Raw genomic sequence first — 9219 nt, forward strand, 5'->3', positions numbered from 1 at the left:
TGGCAGAGCTGAGATCAAACCCCATATCTATCTGACTCCAAGGTAGCAATCCCTAAAGGCTTGGCTCTTCTGATGGGAACTGAGCTGGAATTTGAAGAAAAGCAGATCCAAGGAGGAAAGATTCTCATGGGTTGAACAGCCTCAGAGCTTTGAACTTGCTAAATATTTCGAGGTTTCCTTCCATTCTTAAGATAAAAGAAAACTGGTACCAACATAACCTTCTAAATGGCCCTTCCAGATGGGCCAGCTGTTCAAAGCAAGGACATTACCTTCTCCGTTATCACACTTATTCCTGTAGAAGAACAAGCAAGAACTGACTCCATCTTCCCAAATGCATTTTCTCTATATGCCATATTAGGTCCTGTAGGCTGCCTCCTCCGCCGGGGTGCTACCTGCATGAACTTGATATGAGCTTTATTAAGACTTAATTTCTTTATAATTGGATATGATAATTACCTTTGAGGTGTTGTGAAGATCAAATAAGATAATATTAAATACACGGTTTCTAGAACAGAGGAAGTACTCAAATAAATTTGCTTTGCTTAATTATTACTCTGTACATTATATTTTGCTTATATTTCGACCTCCTTGCCAGACTCTAACCTTCCCATGGTATTTTTTTAACCTCATGAAATCTAATTTGAGGCCTGAAATACAGTATGAGGCAAAACTGATTGAACACCTAAGAAGGGGTTTTCATATTTACATTGGGTGATGCTGAGTAGGAGTTCAGTTAGCCATCAACTTCCTGTGTGTCAATTACATTTTTGTTTGTTCACTTTTCACTCGTACTCCCTCTCACCAATCATCAACTCATTTCCTACTAGGGATGAATAATGGTGCCAGGAATTAAAAAGAATTTATAATGGAGATGCTTAAAACTACAAAAAAGTAGAGAGAATAATATAATATTATTATCCAGTTTTAACAATTATCAACATTTTGCTAATCTTGCTTTAACCATTTTTTTAAACTGGAGTGTTTTAAAGTCAATGCCAGAATCACGTCATTCTACTTATAAATACTTCATATGTAGCTTTAAGTAATAAGGACTTTGGATTCTTTGTGCCTAGCTGCATTTCCAATAATCCTGAATAGCATTGGTAACCAGTCATACTTACACTTCCGAGATTGATTCAAAAATTGCCTTTTAATAATTGCTTCATTGAAATCAGGATTTAAACAAGGTTCATGCATTGTATTGGTTAATTATGTCTCTTAAGTCTCCTTTATTTTTTAATAGTGTCCCTTCTTCCCACCTTTTAATACCATTGGCTTGTTAGAGAAATTGGTTCTTTTGTAGATGACAAATTTAGTTGATTACTTCTTCCTGCTATTATTTGAGTTTTTCTTTTATCCCTTCTTGTTATTTAAGTTGTTCTTTTATCCCCAGTATTTCCTATAAAGTGGCAGTAAGTTTAGAGTATGATTATATTCAGGCTCCATTTTTTCAGCTAGATGACTTTGAACATATTGTGAGTATTGTACTTCCTTGTCTACCACATTCTGGGTGTGTAATGTCAAGTCGTCCTAATCTGCATGATGTCAATCTGGTCCCACCACGGCAAAGTTCTCCAGTCAACCTTTCACCTAATGAGTTTGGCATGCCTGATCGTCCTGTCTAGGTCCATCTCTTCACTAGTGGTTGCAAAATGGTGATTTTTCGAACTCTTTTGTTCTTTCCAGGCCTTTTTTTTTTTTTTCAGGCCATCTTTTGATTTCCTCTTCTATCCTAATATTTTTTCTTTTTTAACAGAACCTAGGAACATTCAAATGTGGACATGAATGGGGGTTACCAAATTTAGTTTGTGGATTGGAGCTGGACTGGCTACATAAAAATCAATGTGATCTCTATAAAAGTACAGATTTCAGGATTCCACTGCTGTGGCTTCTGACTCAAGAGGTGGGGAGAAAGAATAGGAAGGGTTCTTTGTTTTTAAATCAGGTTGCTAAAATGTAGCCAGTCCAAAAGAGAGGGAGTTTTAAAATCCACCATCTAATATTGCAAGAGATGAAGTTTACTACCACACTTGCATGTCCTTTCTGAATGGGACATAGGTTGGGGACAGAAGGGGTGAGAGGAACTGAAATGAATAGGGAATGTCCCATGGATATTGTGGCCTCCATGCTGCCCTTTACGTGGAATTTGTAGCTGCACTTTCTTTGGTTGATCCTGGTCTCCCTCATTGCATGAATCTCAGAAGCTTCAAATTGTAACAGTGTATGATTTCTTTGTACCTCTCTCCAGTCTAGATCTAATTACTACAAGCTGCTGGGACTTGAGCATGACGACAGAGGATTTTCTAGGATTATGCTCAACATGTGACATTCAATTACTATGCCCCAGGAGGGTGGAGTTTAGCTAGGCAGGGAACTGGTAGGGATGGATGGGATTTCCAGATATGGATGGCAAGAGGCTCGATTTCTGGGGACGCTAGAGTCATGCTGCCTAAACTTTAGTGCCACCTTGTTAAAAAGAAAATGCTGGAATCACAAATCTGACCATAGGTTTCAGTATGTCTAGGAAAGAACCCAGGAGTTAGCATTTTTAACAACCTCAGTATTTAAAAGGATTAAATAAAGACTGCTCTGGTGGAAACAGGGGCATGGAGTTAGTCCATTCAGCATAACTGCTTACTTATCTCATCAGACTTTGGGATCCCTGCCTCCTGACATCCACCCACAGCCCCAGGCTTTCATAAAACCACTTTGAAAACCACTGGGCGGGGTGATGGCTGAAGTTTCTTCCCACTCTGACATTCAGTGATTCTGGGTTTGACCATGTGGAAGGGCCATGATAGTGCTCTCATCCTCGCCAATACTGCCACATGACTCAGGCCAGGCCAGCAGAACTCTCCCTCCCCTCATTCACAGTGAAAGGTTCAGAGGAGAGCTTGTAGCCCAGTTTAAGCTTGAGTCTCCTCTAAAAGGAGTAAGAGCCTCTTCTCTTACTATCTCAGTGTTGTAAGAGAGAGGATCTTGCTTGTCCTGTCAGATGAACATGAACACAGACCCAAATCCTAGGTAGCTCTCTTCTAATGAACTTACAGGAGTGAGAATGCTGTAAGGCACCTCATCCTGCTAAGAAGAAATCTAACCTAAATGCATGTCTGCTGATGGGGTGAGGGGGTGGGGTGGAGCTTTTCACATGCCTACTTTGAACAATGCAAGGTGCTGGGTGTTATGGAGTAAGGTAGACACAACTCCTTCTTCAAGGAACTTATTTATTTGGGGAGATTCTGACATATGAAAAATCAATGAATTAACAATATATGGCAGTATGGAGTGCAAAATTGATGCTATAAACAGAGAAGAGACTTTTGAGGAATACACTGATAAAGCTTGAAGAATGGATTGAATTTATTATTATTGTTCATAAAAACGGATATGTCATATATATATACATATGCACACATAGTGTTTATTAGAAAACACAGATGCTGTGTCTCTTACAGAGATTTAATTCACATTAGTATAAGAGGAAATCTATTAGGGCACATCACTGAGAATTTCGGGGATCATTCCAGCTGTAACCATGGCTGGATCCTGAAGCTCAGTGTCATTAGGGTGCTCTCTTCACTTCCTGGCTGTGTTTTCTGATCTGTCTTGCCTTCATTCTAAGAAAGGATTTCTCCATATACTGGAAGCAGCATAATAAATATCCCAATCATTCTTGGTTAATTATGATCTTTTTAGCTTAACATCCCAGAGGACAAGCAAGCTCCTCTCCATTACAATGCTCAGATAGTAAGTCTTAGAGGAGACGCAAGCTCACTCTGGGCCATGAGCTCTCCTCTGAACCATTCACTGTGCATGAGGGGAAAGAGGGCTCTGCTGGCCTAGCCTGAGTCATGTGGCAGTATTGGTGGGGATGAGAGCACTATCATGGCCCTGCCACAACTGTTTGGGTGGAATGGATTGTCCCTCAAAGGACAAGTAGGAGGCAGGCATGCAAATTCAACAGCTTTCTTCCCAAAACATGGAAATAAGAAAGAACAAAATCACAGGTAATCTAACACAGAGGAGGTGCACACACACACACTCACAACACACACATACACACTTGTGTGTATCCAGAAAGATGTTCATGCTACTTTAAGTGAAAAACTATAATAGAAACAGTTTATACAACAATATCTCATTAAAAATTTTAGTGCATTTATTCTATCTGAATTTGCATAAATATGTATGTGTTGAAAATATAATACTGAAATGTACTATTTATTGTATAGAGTTTTCCCCTTGACAATCATGAACATAACTCCTTGTCATTAAATAACATCCTATGCTACTCTTCTCAGGCCTGTGTTTTGTTAGGTGGTTGTAGAATGATTCAGCTGATACCTGGGTTTGAAAGCTGGGCAGCATTGCTAGAGCAGGCGTTGGGATCTGCTGTCCCTGCTTACTGGTACTTTAGGTCAGAGGATGTCTATCTGGCATCTCCTTTCTGGGTCCTTCCCAAAGGGACCCAGCCACTCAGTCCCAAGCAAGCTTGGGGAGTTGAGTGGAACCTTTAAGCAGGAATGTATCAACTACTTTTGAAATAGGAATCTCAAAGCCCAGGCATTTATATATAGCCTTTGTCTCAGCAGCCTCGTGTGTAGCTGGCATTTCTGGGGTCAAGGCAGAAAAGATCAGGGACAAGTAAAAGCTGCAGGAATTTGTTGAAGGAAAATAGGTTGTTTCAAAGTTGAGGTTTGGATTTGGGCTTGACAGTAAACTAGCATGACTCCAGAGAAGCTGCGTGCACATCAAGGCTGCTGTTGTCTCATCTCCCTGGTGGAACTGTTGCAGGTGAAGCACCTGCAGATGACATGGACGAGGGGAGGGAAGCACACTCAGGCTGAGATGACTGCCTTTGCAGTGGCCTCGCTGACAGCGCTGCAGCTCCAGTGCAAGGTCTCTCGGGCACTGTGTTGGCCTAGTGGAGGGCACAGTTTTGGTGAGTCCCCCTACTTCACTTCTGGGGAAGACTGACCTATTCACTAAGATGCCCTATCCAACACACACAGCGAGGTGCTTAGAGAAACTGCGGTGCTTCTCCCCAACCTCAGAGTAGTGCCTTCCAAACTAAAAAATGTAAAGAAGAAAAGAAAAAATAATAGGTAGGAGGTGGGTCCCTTTCTTTAAAGGAAATTGTACTTGGGTAGAAGAACACAGGGTTGCTGGTAAAGGCCCTGTGGGTTAGTCTACCTGGGTGTGACTCCTGCTTCACTTCCTGCTGGATGGCTTTGACCAAGTGACTTAACCTTTCTCACCCTCAGTTTTCTCATCTCTATAATGGGAAAAAGACTAACAGCTACCTCACAGCCTCTTGGGAGTATTAAGCAAGATGATGCACATTAAAAATACTCACATAGAACCTGGTATTAAGTGCTCAATAAATGTTAGCTGACACTATCAACAGATTTTAGGGAAAAACGCAGACTTGCCTTGATTGGAGCAGAGGTAAGAATCCTGCCTTTTCTTGTCACTGTCACATTTTTGGAGTCTTAGGGATCTAGGGAGTTTGAAAGTTACTTTGTAGAACATTGTATATTATACACATGTAGTTACACATGGAAAGAGGAACAAGCCATACTAGCATGTCATATTATAAATTGTAGCTTGGGCAACATGATGAGAGCTTGACTGTACAAAGAAAAAAATAAAAAAAAATTAGCTGGATGTGGTGGCACATGCTTGTAGTCCTAGCTACTCAGGAAGCTGAGGTGGGAGGATCGCTGGAGCCTGGGAGGTTGAGGCTGCAGTGAGCTATACTTTAGCCTGGGCGGCAGAGCGAGACCCTGTCATAAAAAAAAAATAAATAAAAGTGCACTAAACTGGAACTATGAGTACTGCATTCTAGTCTTGATTCTGTCATAAACTCACTTCAAGGCTTTGAGTCACTTCACTTCTCTGGGCCTCAGTTTCCCCATTTCAAAAATGGACTGTTAGGTAGCTGGTCTTTAGACTATATCCTGGTGAACTCAGGTTTCAGAGAGGTGCTGGTGATTGCTAGGGGATTGGAGGAGATTATAGGAGTACGCTAATTATAACCAGCTTTGCTAGCTGCTTTCTGAGTGTTCTTGCGTCTCTTGTATGGTACAACACGAGACTAGGAATCCAAGAGGCAATTCTGTTTTCTTATCGTAGCATTGTTATGATGGTGGCTTGTATAATCTCATTTTAAAGATGAGCCACATCAGACTCAAAGGGCTCAACCAGTAGGCCCAAAGACCAGGAGCTGGTGCCAAGGCTTAATATGTATTCTGGAAAAACACTCCTATTCCAGTGCTCATTTCACCCCATTGCTTTATCTTTTGTAACTCCTGGACACTGCGTTTATAAAATGGGGCTGACACAGGCTGGGTGAATTCAGTCTTCCTGATAAGCCACCCATCTTAAAATAACACCATCTCACTGTGCTCACATCTCAGATACATTTGTCACAAAAGAAGGGCAGATAGACATCCAGCCTTCATTTGACCTTTAAATTACCTCCTTTTTATCAGCTGTGGCTGATCAGCTGTTCTTTTTGAGAGCAGGTGGGTCGACATAAGATTGATTGGTTTTCTCTGCAGGGGAGTAACTTGGCCCTTTCCAACCCTCTGACCTGCAGAGGCCCTCTGAGCTCTGAGATCCTCGGCAAGAAACAAGAACATGGATTAACAAGGCAGAATGAGGGGCCTCTGTGCCTGGATGCAGAACAAGAAGAGAATAACCAGTGAGAACTCGGAAAGAAGACCAGTCCTTGGGACCTTGCACAAGTCCTTTAGTTTATCCTCTCCCCAAATCCTAGGGTGTTCGTGACAATCAAATAAGAAGTTACGTAAGTAGATAGAAACTTGTCAGCCCAGTATGGGCCAGTGCAGGAAGTTTTGGACTTGGAAGACATTGTGTTGTGGTGGAAAAAGTGTGAGCTTTGGATCCAGTACCAAAGATGGGTTTGAATCTCAGCCCTGTCCCCACCCAAAGCTCATCTGGAATTGTAGCTCCCACAATTCCCACATGTTGTGGGAGGGACCCGGTGGGAGGCAATTGAATCATGGGGCGTGTCTTTTCTGTGCTGTTCTCGTGATAGTGAATAAGTCTCATGAGAGCTGATGGTTTTATAAGGGGGAGTTTTCCTGCACAAGATCTCTCTTTGCCTTCTGCCATCTGCGTAAGATGTAACTTGCTCCTCACCTTCCACCATGATTGTGAGGCCTTCCCCAGCCATGTGGAACCGTGAGTCCATTAAACCTCTTTCCTGTATAAAATTACCCAGTCCTGGGTATGTCTTTCTTAGCAGCGTGAAAACGGACTAATACACCTGGCACTGACAGGAAAAAAAAAAGGTTAAGACAGTTGTGAACCCTTGAGTAGGTCACTAAACTCCTCTGTGGCTCAGTTTCTTCATCTGGAAAAAGGAAATAATAATGCTGAACATGTAGGATTATCATTAAGTGTTAGGGTAATCAACTTGCCTGGAGCTTATCTCATAGTCAGTGCTTAAAATGGTAGTTTTTGTTACTGACATGGAAGTGATTGATAAAACAAAGGCCTCAGGGCTTATAAGGAGCAGAGATTATTTTATTGGTGAACAGGATGTTCTATTCCTGTTGGACCAACTGATAACAGTCACTTCATGAAGAAAAAAGGATTTTGAGTGGGATAGAACACTGGAGTTTTCTTTGGTGGTTTTGTCTGGTGGGATCTATTTAATTGCATTCTGCTTAGAACCAACTCATTGTTGAACAGTGCAGCTATTCACACACTAGCTAAGAAGGCCATGTGTGAAAAATATCTAGAGAGGTCCTAGCTATTTGGGAGCAAGCCCATCATAAGCCAATATGTGACCTGGCTGCTGATACAGAGGAGCCGCTCTTGGAGTGCATTAACAGAAGTAGCAAGCCTAAAATAAGGGAGGAGATGGTCCTTCTGAATTCTCTTCTGGCTGGGATACACTTAGAAATATGGGTTCAGTTCTCTAAGAATCTCATTGTCAAACCTGAGTGTGTTCTGAAGAATGTGAGTGAGAAAGGAAGGATCTGGAGACCTTGCCATATGGAGAACAAGGAAAAGGGTGAGAGAGGCTTTTCCCCTGGAGGTAAGAACCTTCACGGTGATCAATGACTTTAAATTTCTGAAGGGCTGCCATAGGGAAGAAGGAGATGATGGAACACACTGTGGGTAAGTGGAGGTGGGGTCAGAGTCTATCAAGTTTGCCCAACCTGCCTTATTTTATTGTTGTTCTGTTTTGTTTTTTTTTTTGACTTTTAGCAGCCTGAAAGCCATGGTTTTTAGTTTCTGTCTCTAGTGATAAGTGAAAAGGAGGGATGAGGAAGGGGTTTTTGTGGCCTAACCAGAATCAGAAACTAAGAACCCATAATTGTATTTTCTCCCTCGGACACCCCTGGAGGTCTTTTGGACAAAGTTACAAGGAGGAATACTCAATTCGGGAAGATGCTGAATTGGGCCACCTTGTGAGGCAGTAAATCTCCTTGCACCTGAGATATTCAAACAGAGGCTAGCCAAAGTAAAGCAGTATATGGTGTGGAGGTTGTGGGAACAGGATTTGATGTTAAATCTGGGTTTAAATACTGGCTCTGCTGTGTGGGCAAGAAGTAAACATCGCTGGATGTACTTGCCTTAGCAATGAAATGGAGACAGAGCTTACACTACTGGATTGTAAGGGTTAAATGAGATAATATATGTAAAATCCTTAACAGTTGCTCTTAGTATTACTTTGGTTACTTATAAAGGATGAGCTCACCAGGGTTTCCTTCCCACTCTACATTTCGGGGATGCTATGAATGAAACAGGCCACTGCATTTCTCCTTGATTGTTCTTTGTTCTCCACTTCAAACCGATTGCCGTTTCATTGCATTTTGTTAATAATATAATTCTAGAGAAAGCTGGCCTGCCATGACTGTTTCCTAGTGTTTCTTCCTCATGAGTTTAGATCTTCTCCAGCTGATGAACATTTTTGCTTAGTAGAAGTTCATTAATTCTCCCCTCCCCCACTCATTCCAGCAACGCAATTTAAACAGCATTAATCCGGTATTTAGTGAGAAAATGGAGTTATATAATGAGAAACACTCAGTTTGAGACAATCTTTTTTTCTTCTTAAAGAACTTTTTTTCATCCTAATTTAATGATGAATTATCATCATTTGTGTTGGAAGAAGGTTTAAGAAGAGAGAGAATAATGGATGAGGGTTATGAAATTTTAGAGCCAGACAAACTCTCATCTGGC

The sequence above is a fragment of the Pongo pygmaeus genome, chromosome 4 (assembly GCF_028885625.2).
Source record: "Pongo pygmaeus isolate AG05252 chromosome 4, NHGRI_mPonPyg2-v2.0_pri, whole genome shotgun sequence".
NCBI lineage: Eukaryota > Metazoa > Chordata > Mammalia > Primates > Hominidae > Pongo > Pongo pygmaeus.